Source organism: Arachis stenosperma, chromosome 3 (genome assembly GCF_014773155.1).
Source record: "Arachis stenosperma cultivar V10309 chromosome 3, arast.V10309.gnm1.PFL2, whole genome shotgun sequence".
NCBI classification, from domain to species: domain Eukaryota; kingdom Viridiplantae; phylum Streptophyta; class Magnoliopsida; order Fabales; family Fabaceae; genus Arachis; species Arachis stenosperma.
This window is the reverse complement of record NC_080379.1, coordinates 118,224,670-118,245,732: the sequence shown is the minus strand read 5'-3', so window position 1 is coordinate 118,245,732 and position 21,063 is coordinate 118,224,670.

Genomic DNA, 21,063 nt, shown 5'->3' with positions numbered 1-21,063 from the left:
TCATAATCATTATCACTCTCATAATCAATCTTATAATAATCATCATTCTCATTATCAATTTCATCTCAGTTCATATTTAATCTTAATTAAATTCATTCATCATCATCATCAATAATCTCATTTATATTCATCATATATCACTTCACATCTTATTCATTTCTCTTAATTTTACTAATTCAATTCATTTGGTTTTGTTCCTAACTCTTCCATCCTCAATTCCATTGGCTCTAGACTTGTATCAATGTTTATAAAGGTTTATAAGGCCAAAAGAATGGTTGAAAGACTTAAAAACACACTTTTTTAAATTCTGGGGCTGTGCGTATGCATGCATTGGCTCGCGTACGTAAGGGCTGAAAATTTGGGTGTCGCGTACCTGAGCCCTTATCCGCATATGCGAGAGTTGAAAATAGCAGCCTTCCCTTGCGTCGTGTACTACGTCTGCGTATGCGAGTTTGCAATTAGGGCACTTCCGCGTACTCATGCCTCCCTCCGCGTATGTGAGATCACTAGGCAGCGCCCAACATCCGCGTCGCATGGCACCTCTGCGTACACATGATGTTGCAGAATCGCAAAAAGCTGATAAGTGAAAAATTCAGTTTTTGCACCCAATTTTCAAACCTTCAGAGCTTTTGGTACAAAATTTGTTTTTCAACCATTCTTAAACCATTGGAAAGTTTGATAAATGAATTTTCACAAAAATCTACTTTTGAATGTTTTCCAACTCCGAGGACTGAGTTACGGCCCGCCGAAGTTGGCCAAAAATATGTTTTTACCAAAAAGGCAGAATTTGCTAACTTTCCAAAGATTCACAAGCCTCAACATTTTCAACTAACAAAATGGACCCAAACCAACTAAATCCACATATTTACATTCAACCAAATCCAATCCTACATCATCTACACATTCCAACTCAAATATATTAATTCAACATTTCAAAACCTCATTTTCTACTATTCCATCAACCCTTTCAATTTTTACACATTTTATACCAATTCTCTATTCAATCTCATGCATTATCACATAATTCAATCAACACTTACCGTCATTACCTTTTTCCCGGCCTTCGGCTCAATATATATCAATTCAATATACATATAATTCATAACTATACAATTTACTAATCCAACAACAATTCCAATTAACACAACAACTATGCATTTTCCAAATCATCAATTATCACAACATACTTTCTACACATATCAAATCCATCCAAATACACAATTCGAACTTAATCCTAGGGCATCTAGCCTAGGATTTCATACTACATTATACGGTACTTAAATGAAACTAAAAACGTACCTCTTGGAAGTCAAATTCAAGCTCTCCCTTGAAGATCTCCACCAAACCTCAGCTTCAAGCCCCACTCAACACTTCCACAAGAAATTCCAAGTTTCCAAAAGTGTACCCAATACTCTAATGCACATAAATTTTGTACATTCATCAACCTAGGGTTTATAAAATTCATGAATCACAATGATTTGAGAATTTCTTACCTTAACTTATGGAATTGGTTGATGAAAATCACCAATGGCTCATACTAGAGCACCCCTCTCAAAACCCATAACTAAAACTTGAAATATCATGAACTAAGAAAATGGGGGTATAAGAACTCGAGATTCTTACCAATATTTTTAGATATAATTGTAAAGGATGACGAGGGCTTCATGTAGCCACAAACGGTGCGGAAAACGGGGCATCAAAGAGGAAGTTATGATGATTTGAGTGTTTATAGAGCTTAGGGTTTTCTCTTCTTCCCTCTCTCCCAATTTCAGCAGCAAACACAACAAATGAGGGTTATGGTTGCTGAATGGTCTTTAACGAGGGCTATATATATGTTTGGCTGGGTCTAGCTTGGGCTCGGTTTGCATATATGGCCCATTTGGCCCAACTTTGGGCAAAAACCTTTAAGATTAGCGTTTTAATGTGCGTTTTAAATATTTTTACATTCTCAAATCATAATTTCTATTTTATTAACCTTTCTCACTCATAATTAATTTTTTTAGCTGTAGTACCGGATAGATCTCAGCCGGTACTACTAGTCAAATTTTCAGTGCGCGTTTTGACTTAGAAAAATCTACCGGGTCCAAATATCATATATAATTGTGTAATTATGATTACTGAATTTTTCAACCAATTTTGCTCACATTTAAATTATCTCTTAATTAATTACGATTTGACTGGATTTTACAACTTGGACTTGAGCTTTCAAAGCATCCTCAGTTGGTGAAATCTATGTCCTCGGGAGACAACCCCTCACAGGTTATCCTTGTGAGGTAGGAAGCACCAACGGCAAAATTTCAATAGGTAGTGATCCAACGCTTGCCCTCTAGAGTCAGCCAAAATGGACGGTGATCTCAGGATGGGATAACCTTAAAATATTCAGCTTTAAACCCATGAATTGAATTTTCAAACGAATTGAAGATCCGACGGTTCGATTCAGCCCGAAGAGAGATATAACCTTTCTGATGCTTCCTCTCTTTATGCAGAATTATACAGAGGAAAAAGTACAAAAATACTTCAACTTGAGCTAGAATCTTGAAGAACTCGTACAATAGCTCGAACGTTTGAATAGCAGCCCAGCTATTCGAATGCAACTGGGACGGCGACATGAAAATCCTATTTAGGAGGGCCATTACGAACTCTGAAAAGGGCAGCCGAATCCCCAACACTATAGAAAAAACGTTGAGTACCGTTGTCCTTGGATTGATGGTATAAACCTCACCAAAAACTGCTTACCAAAGGATTTATTTTGTCTGATGCTAATTAGCTGCAAATATTTTGTCGGTCTTTTCAATGGATTTGACGAGATTGTGTTGATGGGTACCGTCAGAAACATCCGACGATAACTTTGGCGCTGTTTCATGTGCTTAGGTGCCAAGTTACTGTCAAATTTATACGATGGTAAATCCCATGGTAATGTTAATTGATGAGCGGATATTTTATACGCTTTTGGGGGGTAATTTCATGTAAATTTTAGTATGTTTTAGTTAGTTTTTAATAGATTTTTATTAGTTTTTAGACAAAAATCATATTTCTGGACTTTACTATGAGTTTGTGTGTTTTTATGTGATTTCAGGTATTTTCTGGCTGAAATTGAAGGAGCTGAGCAAAAATCTGATTTAGGCTAAAAAAGGACTGCTGATGTTGTTGGATTCTGACCTCCCTGCACTCGAAATAGATTTTTTGGAGCTACATTAGTCCAATTGGCGCGCTCTCAATTGGGTTGGAAAGTAGACATCTAGGGCTTTCCAGCAATATATATTAGTTCATACTTTGTGTGAAGATAGACGACGTAAACTGGTGTTCAACGCCAGTTCCATGTTGCAGTCTGGCGTTCAGCGCCAGAAACAGGTTACAAGTTGGAGTTCAACGCCAGAAATAGGTTATAACCTGGCGTTCAACTCCAGAAATAGCCCAGGCACGTGAGAAGCTTAAGTCTCAGCCCCAGCACACACCAAGTGGGCCCCAGAAGTGGATTTCTGCTCTATCCATCTTAGTTTACTCACTTTATGTAAACCTAGGTTACTAGTTTAGTATTTAAACAACTTTTAGAGACTTATTTTGTATCTCATGACATTTTTAGATCTGAATTTTATACTCTTTAACGGCATGAGTCTCTAAACTCCATTGTTGGGGGTGAGGAGCTTTGCAGCGTCTCGATGAATTAATGCAATTATTTCTATTTTCCATTCAAACATGCTTGTTCTTATCTAAGATGTTCATTCGCGCTTCATTATGAAGAAGGTGATGATTCGTGACACTCATCATCTTCCTCAATCCACGAACGTGTGCCTGACAACCACCTCCGTTCTACATCAGATTGAATGAGTATCTCTTAGATTTCTTAATCAGAATCTTCGTGGTATAAGCTAGAATTGATGGCGGCATTCATGAGAATCCAGAAAGTCTAAACCTTGTCTGTGGTATTCCGAGTAGGATTCAAAGATTGAATGGCTGTGACGATCTTCAAACTCGCGATTGTTGGGCGTGATGACAAATGCAAAAGAATCAATGGATTCTATTCCGACATGATCGAGAACCAACAGATGATTAGCCGTGCTGTGACAGAGCATTTGAACCATTTTCACTGAGAGGATGGGAAGTAGCCATTGACAACGGTGACGCCCTACATACAGCTTGCCATGGAAGGAACTTTGCACTTTTGAGAGTGAGGAAGCATTATGTTACAAGAATCCAGAAGACAAAGCATCTCCAAAACTCCAACATATTCTCCATTACTGCATAATAAGTATTTATTTCATGCACTTTTATATTTTACAATCGAGGCTAAAGAATCTTATTGGTATCCTGACTAAGATTAATAAGATAACCATAGCTTGCTTCAAACCAACAATCTCTGTGGGATTCGCCCCTTACTCACGTAAGGTATTACTTGGCGACCCAGTGCACTTGCTGGTTAGCTGTGCGGACTGCAAAAATGTGATTGCAATTTCGTGCACCAAGTTTTTGGTGCCGTTGTTGGGGATTGTTCGAGTTTGGACAACTAAAGGTTTATTTTGTTGCTTAGATTATGAATAATTTATTTTTTATGCTATAGAGTCATTAAATCTGAGTCCTTTATTTTCTTTTCAAAAATTTTTTCAAAAATATTATTTTTTCTTTATTAATTTTTAATTTTTATGTGAGTTTAGTTTTATATTTTAAGTTTGGTGTCAATTGCATATTTTATATTTTCCTTTAAATTTTCGAATTTGCGTTCTTTGTTTTTCTTGGATCTTCAAGTTGTTCTTGTTTATTTTTCTTGTTTGATCTTTATTTTTTCTTGTTCTGTGTCTTTTTTTGTTTTTCTTGTGCTTTTTCAAAACATTAGTTTTCGAAAAAAAAATTTATTTTTAGTTATTAAAAATACTTCTTTAAAACAAGTGTTACCTTTACAGCTCAATTGGCTAGAGCGTTAGTTTATGTTCTTAGTAACTGGGTATCTTCTTTTTAAAATTGTTCCGAGGGTAACCTGAAACTGTAGGTCGATCTCGGATGAGATCTTCTGTGCTGGTCGGAGCTGTTGTGTCCGACTCGTTGATGGTGGTCGGAGCCGCCGCGTCCGACTTGTAGATGGTGGCCAGAGCTGCCGCGTCCGACTTGTTGGACTGGTTGCACTGCTGATCCTTCGTCACCGAAGGGTGGGGGGTACCTGCAAGAGACTCCGATGCTTAAGTTAGCATGGGTATTAAACAGGTTTTTTGTAGAATCAGAGTATGAGTTATACCTGGGTGCTCCAGTGTATTTATAATGGTGAGAAGTGACCTTCTTAGATAAGATAAGTTAGTTATCTTATCTTATCTTATCTTTGGGTGAGGTCAGCTTATCTTCAACGGAACCGCCTTTATCTTTCGGCTGCCTTTGGATTGGGCTGTGTTCCTTCGTTTGGGCCTTCTTGGGCCTCTGTGGCGTTTTGGCCAAGCTCTTTGAGAAGAGGTCGGATATTGGCCGAGCTCTTTGAGAAGAGGTCGGATATTGGCCGAGCTCTTTAAGAAGAGGTCGGATAGCCTGACCTGAAGAGGTCGGTTGGCTTGTTGCTAAACATCCCAGGTCGGACATCTTGACCCAGGGTATGAACAGTGCCCCTGCTTGAGTTCGATCTTTTCGTGAGATCGTGTTTTTCAGAGCTTCGATCTCTTTGGAAGTCGTGCTCAAGCATCTGTCTGGCTTTGATTCTTCATTGCTTTGAAATCTTTTGCAGATTTTCTAGAGGTTTGGTACTTCACAGTCCGTCCTCTTTTGAGTAGTAGTGTGGGTTTTCTACCCTTGCCTTCTGGATCACGCCTTGCTTTTGTGTTGACAACCCTCTGCTTTGGTGAAGTTATCCTTGCGGCTTGATATCCGGACTCTTAGTGACTTGTCTGATGACTTTTTAGTGTTCTTTGTATAGAACCTAATTAGTCTCGGATGACGTACGTAGCCCTGTTTGAGATTGTGCCTTCTTTGAGTGGAGTTGTATCCCTTTTAGCTAAGCACTTTTGAGCCTTAAGGTTTTTTCTTAACCTTTTGGCTTGTTCTTTTTTGAGATTGTACTTGCGCCTCTTCTTAGCTGACGTCGACCTGTACGACTTTGCCCCTGCTTGAGTTCGATCTTTCCGTGAGATCGTGCTCTCTTTGGGGGAAGTCGTACTCAAGCATCCTGACTTTGGTCGATCTTGAGTAGTTTTATCTTGTGCGAGTTTGGTATTGCCCTTTTTAGTTTGTTGAGAGGACTTTTCAGCCTTCTTCCGACTTGTTTGTCTTCACTGCTCGGGCTTTTTAGTTATAATCCAACAACTTTTTAGGTATAGTTCCTGATGGGAAACCTTTTATAGTCTGTTTGGATGACTTTTTAGCGCCGTTTTGATTTGTGCTTTTGCCTTTTAAGTAGTGTCTTTTTTCAAGACTTCGTACCTTTTAGCAAAGCATTCCTGGCATTCCTCTGGCCGTTGCGAGATGTCTTTGTCCCCTTTGTGGATCTTTGTAGAGTGTCGGTATTTTGTTGTCCGACCTCTTTTGATCACTGCCGGTTTTGTCCACTTTCTGCTTGGTTGAGGTGGTCCTTGGGGCTAACTTGTCCGACGACTTTTTAGTGTTCTTTGGTAGAACCTTTTTAGTTGGTCTGAACAATTTTGATAGCCTTGTCATGGAGCCGTGGCTTTTTGGGCAAAGCTATGTCCCTTTTAGCGCACGCTTTTCGTTGGTCCAATTTCTCGTGTCGACGAGCTGTAGCTTTCGTTGGTCCGACTTCTTGTCGGTCCAAGCTGTGGTTTTCGTTGGTCCGACTTCTTCTTGTCGGTCGCTTCTAAGTTATTTCTAGTAATCCTCTTTATTGGACCTCTGTCAGGTCTCTTTCAGGGATTACTTTTTATAACTTTTTGTTTATGGGACGACTTCTTTACGTCAGTCCCTTCTCCAAGTTATTTTTGTAATCCTCTTTCTTGGACCTTTGTCAGATCTCTTTCAGGGATTACTTTTATAACTTGTCCATTGTAGGAGACCGACTTCTTTATGTCGATCTCTTCTAAGTTATTTCGTAACCCTCTTTCTTGGACCTTTGTCAGGTCTCTTTCAGGGATTACTTCTATAACTTTATTATTGTAGGAGACCGACTTCGTCATGTCGATCTCTTCTAAGTTATTTCATAATCCTCTTTTATAGGGTTGTCCAGACCTCTTTCCAGGGATTTGCTGATAACTTGGGTTGACTTGGTCCGACTTCTCAACGTCGGCTAGTCTTTAAGTTACTATTTTAGCAATCCGTAAGACCTCGTCAGGTTCTTTTTTTTGGATCACTTTCGATAACTTCTTACATTATTCTGTGTTCATCTTTGCCGATTTGTAGAAAGTGGTTGGCATCTCTAGCTCGTCCTTTGGGTGAATTGCGTTTTCACCTTTATCGGACGACTCATCTTTATCGTGGTCGTGCAGTGAAATTGTTTTTCACTTTCTGCCGACCTGTAGCTTTATAATCGGACGATGAACTCTGCTTTCACTTTTTTGCCGACCTTGTCGTGATCCGGCAGTGAAATTTGCGTTTCAGATTAATGCGTCTTGGTATAGCAGTGAATTTTGTTTTCACTTTGTCGAAATCGAATGATGAATTCGGTTTTCATCGTGGTCGGGCGGTGAAGTTGGTTTTCACCTTGCCGACCTGTCGCTTTGTAATCGGACGATGAGTTTGGTTTTCATCTTGCCGACTTCGTCGTGATCGGGCGATGATTTTGGTGTTTCACCTTGCCGACCTGCCGTAGTCGGGCGTCTTGGTAGGAAACTTTTTAGGGAATCTGCAATCTTTTAAACAATAATATAAAGATAAGAGTGTGTACATGTTAGTACTTACCTTTCTAGGTCGGGCAATCTTTTTGGATCTCGGCCTGGCACCCTTTTTAGATTGCAGGCATGCCATGACCTTGGTAGCTCTTGCCCTTCAAGTTCGGGCAGTCTGTAGCAACCTTTCCCCAGTTCTTCTAAACAACTTGGTATGGTCCTTTCCAGTTGGGTGCTAGCTTTCCTTCTCCAGGTCGAGTTGTTCCGATATCATTTCGGATTAGGATAAGGTTGTTGTTGGCAAAGCTTCGCTGTACTACCTTCTGATTGTATCTTGAGGCCATTCGACGTTTTAACGCCTCTTCCTTGATCGGAGCTCTCTCAGACTCTTGGAAGTAGGTCGAGTTCTTTCCTTTGGATTTGGGAGTTGACCTCTTCATTGTAGAAGATCATTCTTGGGGGATCCTTCTTCGATCTCTACTGGGATCATTGCCTCCATTTCGTAAATCAATCGGAAGGGTGATTCCCCCGTGGTGAAGTGTGGAGTTGTCCGATATGCCCATAGGACTTGTGGGAGCTCTTCAGCCCAAGCTCCCTTTGTGTCCTTTAGTCTCCGTTTTAACCTAGCTAGTATGACTTTGTTGGCAGCTTCTGCTTGTCCATTGGCTTGTGGGTGTTCTACGGATGTGAATTGGTGCTTTATTTTCAAGTTAGCCACTCTTTTCTTGAAACCTGTGTCCGTGAATTGAGTGTCATTGTTTGTGGTGATGGAGTAAGAAACCCCAAACCTTGTAATAATGTTCTTGTACAAGAATTTCTGACTTCTTTGAGCAGTGGCATTAGCTAGGGGCTCTGCCTCAATCCATTTTGTGAAGTAATCCACCCCTACAATGAGGAACTTGACTTGTCCCGCTCCTTGGAAAAATAGTCCGAGGAGGTCGAGTCTCCTCTTTGCGAACGGCCAAGGTGATGTTACACTGATGAGCTCCTCTGGTGGGGCAATGTGGAAGTTGGCATGCTTTTTGATGTAAAGCTTTGACTTTGTATTTGGGTTTTTGCTCTGTTGTTGCCTCCAAAGGGTGCCCTTGGACTTTTGTGTGAGTCCTGGGGTTTCCCTTTTACTGCCACGTCTGTCACTTTATGTTTTACTGTTATTGTCCGAGTTGTTTCCTTATTTGCCCGAGTTGTTTGGTAGTAATTCCATAGTCGACCTATGTCTTTGAGATGTCTACTAAGATCCCGGACAGCGTGTCTGATTAGCTGGATTTCATAGTTTAAATGCGTGTTACTGTGGCTGACCCTGAGTACATCCCTTATACCGCCTTCGAGACCGATTTGTTGTGGTCTTGTAATGTAGCTCGGATGAGGCTTCTGTTATTGCCCCTTGGTTGGCTAGTTTTGAAAATGCATCAGCTCGGGCATTCTGCTCTCAAGGTATGTGTCGGACCTCATATCCCCGAATTGTCCGAGCTGTTGGTGCTGGCTGGTTTTGAAAATGCATAAGCTCGGGCATTCTATGTGTCGGACTTCATTTTTCTCCGATTTGTCCGAGTTGTTGGTGCTGGCTGCATTAGCTCGGGCTTTCTATGTGTCAGACTTCATTTTCCCCGATTTGTCCGAGCTATTTTCTGTTTTTGTCCAGAGTCCCCCGAATTGTCCGAGATGTTCTCTGGTTTTGTCCAAGGTCTCCCGAATTATCCGAGCTGTCCTCTGTAGGATTCTTCCAGCTAAGTTTGTTTTCTGCAGGATGCCCTTTATTGGCTGGTTGGTTGGAACTCTAATAGTGTGAGCTTGAAAGTATGGGTGGAGTCGTCGAGGGGTGAGTATGAGGGTGTAGGCGAACTTTTTCTATCTGTTGATAGGTTAGTTCGGTCCTTTGTAACGCTTTGCTGATGAAGTAGACGGGTTGTTTCCCACTTTCGTCTTCTCTGACTAGTGCTGAGGCTATTGCCTGACTTCCCACTGCGAGGTATAATGAGTTCTTCACTTTCCCGTGGTCTGGAAAGGATGGGTGGTTGCCCCAAGAATTTTGAAATCTCGGAAGGCTTGTTCGTACTCCGTTGTCCTTTTCAACTCGTCCGACCTCCTTGGTGTGAGGTGGACGTTCAACTCGTCCGACCTCTTTGGTGTGAGGTAGATGTTTAACTCGTTCGACCTCTTTGGTATGAGGTGGACCTTCAACTCGTCCGACCTCTTGGTTGTGAGGTGGACCTTCAACTTTGTCCGACCTCTTTGGTGTGAGGTGGACCTTCAATTCGCCCGACATCTTCGGTGTGAGGTGGACCTTCAACTTGTCCGACCTATTTGGTGTGAGGTGGAGCTTAAACTCGCCCGACATCTTCAGTGTGAGGTGGACCTTCAACTTGTCCGACCTCTTTGGTGTGAGGTAGACCTTAACTCGCCCGACCTCTTCGGTGTGAGGTGGACCTTCAACTTGCCCAATTCTTTGTTATGAGGTGGGCCTTCAACTCGTCCGACCTCTTTCTCCTTTTTGCTTTTGATTGGGCGAGGTGGTGGGATCTTCTCCGATTGATCTTCTCTTTTCTTGGACTCTTTATCCTTGTCCCGTGGTGGGTTAGGAGAATTCGGTTTTTTAGCTTTCTTCTAGTCGAGAGTTCTCTTCCATGTTGATGTATTTCTGTTCCCGTTCCTGTACCTCGTTCAGAGATGTTGGGTGCTTCTTGGATATTGAGTGGCTGAGAGGTCCTTCTCTTAGGCCATTGATGAGTCCCATGATGGCCGCTTTTGTTGGAAGACTTTGTATGTCAAGGCATGCGTTGTTGAATCTTTCCATGTAGCTGTGAAGGCTTTTCTGATCTCCTTGTTTAATTCCCAGCAAGCTTGAAGTGTGTTTGGCTTTATCCTTCTGGATGGAGAACCTGGCGAGGAATCTTCTTAACAAGGTCGTCAAACTTGTGATGGATCTTGGAGACAAACTGTCGAAGCACCATATTGCTGTCTTCGTTAGAGTAGTCGGGAAGACTTTGCATCGAATGGCGTCCGATGTGTCGGTGAGGTACATTCTTCTGAAATTACTGAGATGATGGCTTGGATCCAATGTGCCGCCGTACGGGATCATGTCGGGAGCCTTGAAGTCCTTTGGGACTTTAGCTTTCATGATATCTTTGGTGAATGGGTCTTGATCTTTGTAGGGGCTGTCTTCGTGACCGGATCGAGTTGTTTTGGCCTTGAGATCTGCTTCGAGTTTTAGGAGCTTGTCCTTTAACTCGTGGCATCACCTAACTTCCCTTCGTAGGTCTCTCTCAGCTTCTTGTTGATGTTCCACCTTTTTTTCGAGTTGCTTTAAGCGATCTTGAGGTGCCTCCATAGCCTCCTCTTTTGGCGAATTCTCGCCTTTGGTGGGTTGAAGAGTATCTTTTGGTGTAGTATCCGCGTCTTTGTGCGGTGTTCTATCCTCTAGGTCTGAATCATGGTCGTTGTCATGGTTGTCCGCCATGGTGATGGGATGACTTCCAGTTTCCCCGGCAACGGCGCCAATGTTCCGAGGGTAACCTGAAACTGTAGGTCGATCTCGGATGAGATCTTCTGTGCTGGTCGGAGCTGTTGTGTCCGACTCGTTGATGGTGGTCGGAGCCGCCGCGTCCGACTTGTAGATGGTGGCCAGAGCTGCCGCGTCTGACTTGTTGGACTGGTTGCACTGCTGATCCTTCGTCACCGGAGGGTGGGGGGTACCTGCAAGAGACTCCGATGCTTAAGTTAGCATGGGTATTAAACAGGTTTTTTGTAGAATCAGAATATGAGTTATACCTGGGTGCTCCAGTGTATTTATAATGGTGAGAAGTGACCTTCTTAGATAAGATAAGTTAGTTATCTTATCTTATCTTATCTTATCTTTGGGTGAGGTCAGCTTATCTTCAACGGAACCGCCTTTATCTTTCGGCTGCCTTTGGATTGGGCTGTGTTCCTTCGTTTGGGCCTTCTTGGGCCTCTGTGGCGTTTTGGCCAAGCTCTTTGAGAAGAGGTCGGATATTGGCCGAGCTCTTTGAGAAGAGGTCGGATATTGGCCGAGCTCTTTAAGAAGAGGTCGGATAGCCTGACCTGAAGAGGTCGGTTGGCTTGTTGCTAAACATCCCAGGTCGGACATCTTGACCCAGGGTATGAACAAAAATCTTTTTTTTTTTCAAAAATAATTTCGCTTTGATTAAATCTTGTGCCAAACTTTAAGTTTGGTGTTTTCTTGTTAATCTTTCTTTAATTTTTGAAAATTTTATTGTAGTTTTCTAAAAATTTTAAGTTTGGTGTTCTTGTGAATCTTCAAGGTGTTCTTGAGTCTTCCTTGTGTTTTGATCTTAAAATTTTTAAGTTTGGTGTTCCTTGGTGTTTTCCCTCCAAAATTTTCGAAAACAAGGAGCATTAGATCTAAAAATTTTAAGTCTTGTGTCTTTTGTGTGTTTTTCTCTTTCATCATAAAATTCAAAATTCAAAAAATATCTTTTCTAACTATTTTTAAGGCATATTTTCGAATTTTTTTATATAAAAAAATTTTAGATTTCAATTTCAAAAATATCCTAACCACTTTCTCTCTCCACACTTTTTCGAAAATCTTCATAAAATATTTTTAAATTCTCTTTTTTTTTATTTTTATTTTTACTTTTATTTATTTTTATTTTTCTTGTCGTCTTTATTTTATTTTATTTTATTATTATTATTTCAAAATTTTTATATATAATAAAATAAATAAAATAAATTCACATCATCTCCCCTTCTCCATTATGGACTTAAGTGGAAATGAACAGTCTAGAAGGACTCTGGGGTCATATGCTAACCCCACAACTGCTTCATATGGGAGTTGTATATGTATACCCTCCATTGGAGTTAGTAGTTTTGAGTTGAATCCTCAGCTCATTATCATGGTGCAGCAAAGTTGCCAGTATTCTGGTCTTCCACAAGAAGAACCTACAGAGTTTCTGGCACAGTTTTTACAAATTGCTGACACAGTACATGATAAGGAGGTAGATCAGGATGTCTACAGGCTATTACTGTTCCCATTTGCTGTAAAGGACCAAGCTAAGAGGTGGTTAAATAACCAACCTAAGGACAGCATAAAGACATGGAAACAGCTGTCAGAAAAATTCCTAAATCACTATTTTCCTCCAAAACGGATGACACAGCTAAGGCTGAGCATCCAAGGCTTCAAACAAGGAGATAATGAATCTCTTTATGATGCTTGGGAGAGATACAGAGAGATGCTAAGAAAATGCCCCTCTGAAATGTTCTCAGAGTGGGTGCAGTTAGACATCTTCTACTATAGACTTACAGAAAGAGCTCAGATTTCTCTAGACCACTCAGCTGGTGGATCTATACACATGAGAAAGACAATAGAAGAAGCTCAAGAGCTCATTCATACAGTTGCCAGAAATCAGCATCTGTACCTAAGCAGTGAACCTTCCATGAAAGAAGAGGCTAAAACAGTAACTGCTGAACTGAGTCCTACAGAACAAGTTACTGAATTCAATCAGCAACTGGATTTTCTAACAAAACAGCTAGCCGAATTCAAGGAAATACTACAAGAAACAAGAATGGCTAATATGAATATGGAAGTACAGTTGAAGCAAACAGAACAGCAGTTATCAAAACAAATAACAGAAGAGTGCCAAGCAGTTCAATTAAGAAGTGGAAAAACATTAAATACCTCACTTCAAGGTAGCAAGAAGCCAAGAAATAAGCAAACTACCCAAAATCTATCTGAGGACAGTAAGAGCCCAGAGAGGAATAATTCTGGCGCTCAAACACCAGAAAATGGGTGGAAAGCTGGCGCTGAACGCCCAAACCATGCTCAGTCCTGGCGTTCAATGCCAGAAACAAGCAAGGACTTGGCGTTGAACGCCCAAAGGGAGCACAGTTCTGGCATTCAGACGCCAGAAATAAGTAAGGAGTTGGTGTCTAACGCCACTCCAGCTTCCACCCCTGGTATTCAAATGCCAATGGGGGATCAGACACATACAAGTGCTGATAATAACCCATCTAAAAAGGCTTCTCAACCCACATCTATAGGCAATAAACCTGCAGCAACTAAGGTTGAGGAATACAAAGCCAAAATGCCTTATCCTCAGAAACTCTGCCAAGCGGAACAGGATAAGCAATTTGCCCGCTTTGCAGACTATCTCAGGGCTCTTGAAATAAAGATTCCGTTTGCAGAGGCACTTGAGCAAATACCCTCTTATGCTAAGTTCATGAAAGAGATCTTAAGTCATAAGAAGGATTGGAGGGAAACTGAAAAAGTTTACCTCACTGAAGAATGCAGTGCAGTCATTTTGAAAAGCTTACCTGAGAAGCTTAAAGATCTCGGAAGCTTTATGATACCATGCACATTAGAGGGTACTTGTACCAAGCAAGCTCTATGTGATCTTGGGGCAAGTATCAACCTGATACCTACATCTACTATCAAAAAGCTTGGTTTGACTGAAGAGGTCAAACCAACCCAGATATGTCTCCAACTTGCTGATGGCTCCATTAAATACCCATCAGGCGTGATTGAAGATATGATTGTCAAGGTTGGGCCATTTGCTTTTCCTACTGACTTTGTGGTACTGGAAATGGAGGAGCACAAGAGTGCAACTCTCATTCTAGGAAGACTTTTCCTAGCAACTGGCCGAACCCTCATTGACGTCCAAAAAGGGGAAGTAACCCTGAGAGTCAATGAAGATGAGTTCAAGTTGAATGTTGTCAAAGCTATGCAGCATCCAGACACCCCAAATGATTGCATGAGCATTGATATTATTGACTCTCTGGTAAAAGAGATCAATATGACTGAGAGTCTCAGAGCTAGAGGATATCTTTAAAGATGTTCAGCCTGATCTGATCTGGAGGAATCAGAGAGAATAATAGAACCTCTGAAAATCCCTCAGGAAGAGGAGAAACCTCCTAAACCCGAGCTCAAACCATTACCACCATCCCTGAAATATGCATTTTTGGGAGAAGGTGATACCTTTCCTGTAATCATAAGCTCTACCTTAGAGCCACAGGAAGAGGAAGCACTAATTCAAGTGCTAAAGACACACAAGACAGCTCTTGGGTAGTCCATCAGTGATCTTAAGGGCATTAGCCCAGCCAGATGCATGCACAAGATCTTATTGGAGGGTGACGCTAAGCCAGTGATTCAACCATAAAGGCAGCTGAATCCAGCCATGAAGGAGGTGGTGCAGAAGAAGGTCACTAAATTACTAGAGGCTGGGATTATTTATCCTATTTCTGATAGCTCATGGGTAAGCCTTGTCCAAGTCGTCCCTAAGAAGGGTGGCATGACAGTGGTTCATAATGAAAAATATGAACTGGTTCCTACAAGAACAGTTACAGGGTGGCATATGTGTATTGATTATAGAAGGCTTAATACAGCTACCAGAAAGGATCATTTTCCTTTACCATTCATAGACCAAATGCTAGAAAGACTAGCAGGTCATGAATACCACTGCTTCCTGGATGGATATTCAGGTTATAATCAAATTGCAGTAGATCCCCAGGATAAAGAGAAAACAGCATTCACATGTCCATCTGGAGTATTTGCATGCAGAAGGATGCCATTTGGCCTGTGCAATGCACCTGCAACCTTTCAAAGGTGCATGCTCTCAATTTTCTCTGATATGGTGGAAAAATTTCTGGAAGTCTTCATGGATGACTTTTCAGTATTTGGAGACTCATTCAGCTCCTGTCTTAACCATCTAGCACTTGTTCTAAAGAGGTGCTAAGAGACTAACCTGGTTTTAAACTGGGAGAAATGTCACTTTATGGTGATTGAAGGAATTGTCCTTGGGCATAAAATTTCGAACAAGGGAATAGAAGTGGATCAAGCTAAGGTAGAGGTAATTGAAAAATTATCACCACCAGTCAATGTTAAGGCAATCAGAAGCTTTCTGGGGCATGTGGGATTCTATAGGAGGTTTATAAAGGATTTTTCAAAAATTGTCAAACCTCTAAGTAATCTGCTAGCTGCTGATACGCCATTTATCTTTGATAAGGAGTGTCTGCAGGCGTTTAAGACTCTGAAAGCTAAGCTGGTCACAACACCAGTCATCTCTGCACCAGACTGGACATTACCTTTTGAATTAATGTGTGATGCCAGTGACCATGCCATTGGTGCAGTGTTGGGACAAAGGCATGACAAGCTTTTGCACGTTATTTATTATGCCAGTTGTGTTCTAAATGACGCACAGAAGAACTACACAACCACAGAAAAAGAGCTACTTGCAGTGGTTTACGCCATTGACAAGTTCATATCTTATTTAGTAGGATCAAAAGTGATTGTGTACACTGACCATGCTGCTCTTAAATATCTACTCACAAAGCAGGATTCAAAACCCAGACTTATCAAATGGGTGTTGCTTCTGCAAGAGTTTGATATAGAAATAAGAGACAGAAAAGGGACAGAGAATCAAGTAGCAGATCACCTGTCCCGAATAGAACCAGTAGAAGGGGCGTCCCTCCCTCTTACTGAGATTTCTGAAAACTTTTCAGATGAGCAACTCTTTGCCATCCAGGAGGTGCCATGGTTTGCAGACATTGCAAATTACAAGGCAGTAAGATTCATACCCAAAGAGTACAGTAGGCAGCAAACAAAGAAATTGATCACGGATGCAAAGTACTATCTTTGGGATGAACCATATCTCTTCAAGAGATGTGCAGACGAAGTAATCCATAGATGTGTGCCTAAAGAAGAAGCACAGAAGATCCTCTGGCACTGCCATGGATCACAGTATGGAAGACATTTTTGAAGTGAGCGAACAGCCACAAGAGTCCTCCAATGTGGCTTCTACTAGCCCACTCTCTATAAAGATTCCCGAGTGTTTGTACTTAATTATGACAGTTGCCAAAGATCTGGCAATCTGCCTCATAGTTATGCCATGCCTCAACAAGGGATCTTAGAGATTGAGTTGTTTGATGTATGGGATATTGACTTCATGGGGCCATTCCCACCATCATACTCAAACACTTATATTCTGGTGGCAGTGGATTATGTATCCAAATGGGTGGAAGCTATAGCAACACCTACTAATGATACTAAGACAGTGCTGAAATTCCTCCAGAAACACATTTTCAGCAGATTTGGTATCCCTAGAGTACTAATCAGTGATGGGGGCACTCATTTCTGCAATAAACAGCTTTACTCTACTTTGGTTCGATATGGAGTTAGCCACAGGGTAGCCACTCCATATCATCCACAGACAAAATGGGCAAGCTGAAGTCTTTAATAGAGAACTTAAAAGAATCCTGGAACGGACTGTGATTAACCGTAGAAGGGATTGGGCAAGAAGCTTGGATGATGCTCTGTGGGCATACAGAACAGCATTCAAGACTCCTATAGGGACCTCTCCATACCAGCTTGTGTATGGAAAGGCCTGTCACTTGCTAGTGGAACTGGAACATAAGACCTACTGGGCAACCAGATTCCTAAACCTTGATGCCAAGTTAGCTGGAGAAAAATGATTGCTCTAGTTAAATGAGCTAGAGGAATTCAGACTTAATGCTTTCGAGAATGCAAAAATTTATAAAGAGAAAGCAAAAAGATGGCATGATAAGAAATTATCATCCAGAGTCTTTTAGCCAGGGCAGAAAGTTCTGCTGTTTAATTTTAGGCTCAGATTATTCCTCGAAAAATTGAAGTCCCGGTGGAGAGGTCCATATGTGATTACCAGTGTGTCACCATATGGATACGTAGAGCTTCAGGATAATGATTCTAACAAAAAGTTCATTGTTAATGTACAGAGAGTCAAACATTATCTTGAAAGCAATTTTGAGCAAGAATGCTCAAAACTGAGACTTGATTAAAGCTCAGTAATAGTCCAGCTAAAGACAATAAAGAAGCGCTTGCTGAGAGGCAACCCAGCCATTTACAAAGTTTATTTGTTAATTAATTGATTTTTACAGGTATATGTCAATTATCTTCAAGGTAAAATAGCAATTGCTTGAGTTCACAGAGTTATAGAAGGATTCAAAGGATAAAAACAGCAAAAAGAAGCTCATTGGTGCGAAAACACCAGTAAAAGCTGTTTTGGGCGTTCAACGCCAGAAAGAAGCATCTTCTGGGCGTTGAACGCCAGAAAGAAGCACCTTCTGGGCGTTCAACGCCAGATTTACAGCGTCCTGGGCGTTCAGAAAAATGCCTAGTGACAAAGGAGTTTCTGGCGTTCAACGCTAGAAAGAAGCAACAGATGAGCGTTGAACGCCCAGGAGAAGCTGCACATGGGCGTTAAACGCCCAAAACATGCAGCGCTTGGGCGTTTAATGCCAGGATGGTGGGGAGGAGGTAAATTCATTTTTACTTCACAATTTTTTAATTTTCTACATTTCAATTCATGATTTCTTGCATAAATATGTTACAAATTCTCATCCTTTAATTCCAAAAATTTTAATCCTAATTTCTAAAAACCCTTTTTCAAAAATATCAAATGTATCTTTATCCATAAACATAAATCTTTTTGCAATCCAATCCAACTCTTTTTCAAATTTTTCAAAACTCAATTATCTTTTAAAATCTTTTTCAAAATAAAAATTCAGATTTATCTTTTTCAAATATCATTCACAACTTTTTAATTTTAAATTATATCTTTTTCTCATCATATTTATCATTTATAAATCATATCTTCTATTTTATCTTTCTTCAATATTTTCGAAAACCCACCCCTCCCTTTAAATCCACATTCGGCCTCCTTCCTCTCATCCACTATTCGACACTAGCTCTCATTCTATCCCTCTCCTTTCTTTTCTTTTGCTTGAGGACAAGCAAACCTCTAAGTTTGGTGTGTTTATCCGTGATCACTAAACCATACCCACTAAGATCATGGCTCCTAAAGGAAAACAACCCACTCCAAGAGGCAAGAGAGAGAGTATTCCAAAACCACTTTGGAATCAAGGGAAGTTCTTAACCAAAGAACATTCAGACCATTACTACAAAATAATGGGTCTAAGATCAGTGATCCCAGAAGTCAAATTCGATTTGAAAGAAGATGAATATTCGGAGATCCAAGAGCAAATTCGAAACAGGAACTGGGAAATCCTAGCTAATCCTGAAACAAAAGTGGGAAGAAATATAGTTCAGGAGTTCTACGCTAATCTATGGTAAACAGACAGGCAGAGAATATCTGGAACTGCCCTCTATGACTATCGGACCTTGGTCAGAGGAAAGATTGTTCACATCCACCCTGGCCAAATCAAGGAGATCTTTAAGCTGCCTCAGCTGAAAGATGACCCAGACTCCTTTAATAGGAGAATGATGAGAACAAACAAGGGCCTGGACAAGATTCTAGAGGATATATGCATCTCTGGAGCCAGGTGGACCACCAGCACCACGGGTGTCCCAAATCAACTCAAGAGAGAAGATCTCAAACCAGTAGCCAGAGGCTGGCTGGACTTCATTGGGCGTTCTATATTGCCCACTAGCAACCGTTCTGAAGTCACTGTTAAAAGAGCAGTGATGATTCACTACATTATGTTGGGAAAAGAAGTAGAAGTTCATCAGTTAATTTCGTGTGAACTTTACATAATAGCAAACAAGAAATCCAAAGACGCCAAATTAGTTTATCCAAGCCCAATCTCTATGCTATGTAAAGATGCTGGAGTAAAAATGGGAATAACTGAATATATCTCAATTGAGCAGCCAATCACCAAAATATCAATAGAAAAACAACAAGTGCAAGATGACCCCATCAAAAGGAGAGCACAAGAATTCCTCCCAGAAATCCCTCAATTTGAATACTGGGAGCATTTTGAAGCATCTGTTACCAAGTTGCAAGAAGCTATGGACCAAATAAAGGAAGAACAGAATAATCAAAATAGCATGCTTTGCAAATTGCTTAGGGAACAAGAAGATCAAGGGCGTGACTTAAACGAACTAAAGCGTCAAAAAATTATCTCTTGAAGGACCTTGCACCCCACAGACTAGAGGAACATCCACTTCCTAAAATAAAGGCTGTTGAGTTTTAATTTTTGCTTTAACTCTGTGATAGTTGTTATTATAGGAATTTACCTTAGAAGTTATATATAAGTAGTGGTAAATTAGTATATCTATTTTGATTTTATTTTCAATTAAGTTATAATTTATTTTTCTCATCATCATCAAGCATGAGTAAAATAGTAGATTTTTAGAATAAAGAGACAATTTATATTTTTCTAGTTCTTAATAAGGAAAATTCTAATTAATTATATATGGTGGCAATACTTTTTGTCTTCTGAATGAATGCTTGAACAATGCATATTTTTTATCTTGAATTTTATGAATGTTAAAATTGTTGGCTCCTGAAAGAATGATGAACAAGAGAAATATTATTGCTAATCTAAAAAATCATGAAATTGATTATTGAAGCAAGAAAAAGCAGTAAAAAAAATTTACAAGGAATCATTGGATAAAGAAGCAGAAAAAGCCAATAGCCCTTAAAACCAAAAGGCAAGGGTAAAAAGGATCCAAGAATTTGAGCATCAATGGATAGGAGGGCCCAAGGAAATAAATCCAGGCCTAAGCGGCTAAATCAAGCTGTCCATAACCATGTGCTTGTGGCATGCAGGTCCAAGTGAAAAGCTTGAGACTGAGTGGTTAAAGTCATGATCCAAGGCAAAAGAGTGTGATTAAGAACTCTGGACACCTCTAATTGGGGACTTTAGCAAAGCTAAGTCAATCTGAAAAGGTTCACCCAGTTATGTGTCTGTGGCATTTATGTATCCGGTGGTAATACTGGAAAAAAAAGTGCTTAGGGCCACGGCCAAGACTTATGAAGTAGCTGTGTCCAAGAATCAACATACTAAACTAGGAGAATCAAAAATACTATCTGAATTCTGAGTTCCTATGGATGCCAATCATTCTGAATTTCAAAGGATAAAGTGAGATGCCAAAACTGTTTGGAAGCAAAAAGCTACAAGTCCCGCTCATCTAATTAGAATCTGAGCTTCACTTAAAACTCTGAGATATTATTGCTTCTTGATTTCTTTTTATTCTATTATATTTATCTAGTTGCTTGAGGACAAGCAACAATTTAAGTTTGGTGTTATGATGAGCGGATATTTTATACGCTTTTTAGGGGTAATTTCATGTAGATTTTAGTATGTTTTAGTTAGTTTTTAATAGATTTTTATTAGTTTTTAGGAAAAATCATATTTCCGGACTTTACTATGAGTTTGTGTGATTTTCTGTGATTTCAGGTATTTTTTAGCTGAAATTGAAGGAGCTGAGCAAAAATCTGATTTAGGCTGAAAAAGGACTGCTGATGCTGTTGGATTCTGACCTCCCTACACTCGGAATGGATTTTTTGGAGCTACAGGAGTCCAATTGGCGCACTCTCAATTGGGTTGAAAAGTAGACATCCAGGGC